This window comes from Canis lupus, chromosome 8, assembly GCF_011100685.1.
Source record: "Canis lupus familiaris isolate Mischka breed German Shepherd chromosome 8, alternate assembly UU_Cfam_GSD_1.0, whole genome shotgun sequence".
NCBI classification, from domain to species: Eukaryota; Metazoa; Chordata; class Mammalia; order Carnivora; family Canidae; genus Canis; species Canis lupus.
In genome coordinates, this window is record NC_049229.1 from 9,776,228 (window position 1) to 9,780,020 (window position 3,793).

Sequence of the window (3,793 nt, forward strand, 5' to 3'; positions counted from 1 at the left end):
CTTTCAACATTATTCTTAGTAATTTTTTTATTACACAAGTAAAACTCTGAAAACTTTAAATAAACTGTTTCTTTAAGGTTACTGGCCTTTTTAAAAGAGTCTTATTCACTATTCTGTGTACAGTCAAGAGAATTGGCTTTGGAGTTTGACAACCCTGGATTTCAATCTTAAATCTTCCATTCACTTGCTATGGGATTTTATTTATTTTTTTAAGATTTTATTTATTTATTCATGAGAGACACATACACAGAGAGAGAGAGAGAGAGAGAGAGAGAGAGGCAAAGACACAGGCAGAGGGAGAAGCAGGCTCCATGCAGGGAGCCTGATGTGGGACTTGATCCCAGGACTCCAGGATCACGCCCTGGGCTGAAGGCAGGCGCTAAACCACTGAGCCACCCAGGGATCTCCTTGCTATGGGATTTTAGACAAGTTACTAGACTTTCCTAAATCTTATCATGTGAAAAATAACATCTGTGTTTCATGGTTATTGTGAAAATTAAATAAGACTATACATGTAAAGCTGTAACAATAGTGCCTTGTATTGGATGAACACCATTTAAATAATAACTATTGTGTTTATTTTTCTATAAAGTTTCAGGGTTCACAATGATGATTTTTGGCTTTACAAATGACTAAAGCTAAATACATCCACGGGGTAATCAACATTTGTTCATTCTCTCATTTGGCAAACACCAAGAACCAGCCATGTCCTAAACCCTATATTGGCTACAATGATGACTACTAATGCGCCCTCCATTATTAAGGGGGCTCAGAGACTAATGAATATTCACTTAAATTATATACATTGAAAACAAATTCCTCGTGCATAGCTGCTATGGTTTGCAAACATCTGTCTCTCCCACTACTGCAAAGTTGCGGACGGCAGACTACATCTTACTTGCTCAGCATCATAGACCTAATTAATATACTCTCTTACACTTAGTTGGAACTCAATAAGTATTGTTAAATTGACCTGAATGAAATGGAATATCTATTTAAAGTATTCAAATATTAAAATAGTATACTGATCATCAACCAAGTAGCATTCTGAACCAGGTATGACATTTGTCACCTACTGATGATCTAATTTGATTCTACTGACCTAGCTGGCCAAAAGGAGTCCTTTACCCAAAATATATGGTTATCACACTGCTATCAATGGACTCCACTGTAAGGCTGACTGCTTCCAGTCAGGTGGATTATTCAACAAAAAATTATTCCTGGCCATAAGTTTACTTCTTGATTCTATCTCTTATAGGTCTTGATCTTTAAAGGTCTCTCTCCCCTCTCCTGTCAATACAGAAATCAATACAATTTCAGACAAAAATTTCTGTAGCTGAGAGACTACAAGATAATATTCTATCTTATTTAAAGCTGTTTATTTAACACAACTTTTAGGAAGTACTCTATAATGAATGTTGCCTAATTCACACTATAGCCACAGTACATATATACATTCTGCTATGCAAATGGATTTTTTAAAATTAGAAATTAAAAGCCATTGATAAAAGAATATAATTCCACTAGGTACCCAAAGACTCTAGCAATTGATCTCAAGTAGATGCTGCTTGATTGCTTCTTACCTTATTGATAATGTGCTGAAATATAAACTTCAACTCATGTTAGTAGAGATCTTATTTGCATGACTGCACATCCTACATTCGTGACTATCTTCTTGGCTCACCATGCCTCTAAGGCTAACCTCATGATCCCCAAAGTGGAACATGGGACTGAGGAAACAATCTCACTGAATCTGCCAATATCCCAAAATTTGCCACTTTCACTGTAGATGATGTGATAAATATGCATATATATATGGACACTGGACATATATATGTGCATGTGTGTATATATACATACATACATTCTGGTTACCTGGGAAAACAGTTCCAGGAAGATAATTTGATAATTTTCATAATAAGAGAAATACAAGGAAAACATGGGCAGACAGGATGAAGATCTGTTTGGGGCAAATCCCACAAAATGAAGGCTTACCCTTTGGGAGATTAGTAGGAGTTCTCTTCTGAAGAACTCATTCCTGTTTCTCTGTCATTTTCTCTTTGTCCCAGACTGAGGGCTTAAACTGAAACTTAAAGACTTAGAACCCAGATTGGTAATGGGTTTGTAGGTATTTAATATATTAATGGAGAAAAAAAATAAAAAATATATATATTTATATTAATGGAGATACCTGAAATAGAAAAATAAATTTAAAACAAGTGCACATACGTTGCACTGAACTCCTTTTTAAAAATGTTCATTTCAAGGGACTAGAAGATATGAACAGGAATGGGGGTAAGCATTATGAAGCAAAGGAATGTAACACCGTGAAGCAAAGAAGAAGTGAAATGTTTAAGTAGCCAGCTTTTCCTGTAAGGGTTTCCAGGATGCTTTATTTGAAGTACAAATGAAGAGGTAAAGTTTCACAAGGGTTATCAAATCCCCCTGTTATTTTACTCAAAATTTTGAACTGTTAAATACTCTGTTACAGAATTAAAAATCAAAACATACAATGAAAAAAAAAACATACAATGAAGTCCAATGTAAAGTAATACTAAAAGATTTTCTTAAAATATGGCAACTATAGTCTATCACAAATAATTTAGAGTTTTTTTAAAAAGTGCATTAAATATTTTAGTTTATCTGACTTGGTTTCTAGGTTTGGAAATGGCTTTTTACTGTTTTCAATAACATTAATTAATTCCAATAAACATTAATTAAATATTGGACATGTCTCCTAGATACTTCAAGACATAGGGCCATGATCTCCTTGAGAGTAAGAATAGGGCCTTATTTATTTAGTTGAGGAATAAAAATAGTAGAGAAACTAAATTACCATGCATGGTATATATATAGTGGGAGAAATGCAGAAAACAAATTACTATGCTGTTCAAAGCAGGGGAAAATCACCACTATTTGTGAAGACCAAAATAGGCATCATTGAAGGCAGCACTTATATGGGCCCTGATGGATAGTGAGGATTTTGATGGGCACCGATGCATGGTTAGGAATTTGACAAAAGGAGAAGCAAAAGAACATAGTGACAAAGAGCATGGGCTCTGCCTGGATTCCAATTCAGGTTCTACTATCAATCAGCTATGCAATTTAGGGCAAGTCATTTAAACTCTCTCGCTTTGATTTCCTTATTATAAAATGGAGCTAGTAATAATACATACCTCTTGAGAAAATTGTCATAAGTTATTATAAACAAAGTGCTTAGATTATTGCCTGCAACATATTAAGTCCTGTAAAGAGTTAGTCATTATCATTCTGTGCAAAGCAAAGGCATGGTTAAAACAAACTGTGTACAGAATGATGAATAATTGGCTGAAGGGGATGGCATAAATAGAGTAGTAAGAGAAAAAAACTAGAAAATAAATTGATAGTCTATTGTAAAGATCATCAAATGCCAGAAAAGTTTATCCTAAATTGTGCAGGAAATAGGAAGCCAATGAAGTTTTGAATTTCTTTTTGTTTTTGCTTTTAACCTGAGGGCCAAGTTAAATTAGAGTTGCATTTTAGGGGGATTAATCTGGCCTTAGTGCAAAGGATGGATTAGTGGTGGGACAGACAAGATGTGAGGAAAAGCTATTGTATAAAGCTGACCAGAGTAATGAGAGACTAAGCTAGGATAGTGGCAGTAGGGATGGAAAAGAGAAAACATATTCTCTCATCTGTTCATGATAAAAATGTAAAAACTTAGATATCAGGGAGATTTTTTTTAATATTTCATATATTTATTCATGAGAGACTCACAGAGAGCAGCAGGCTCCCCATAAGGAGCCTGATGCGG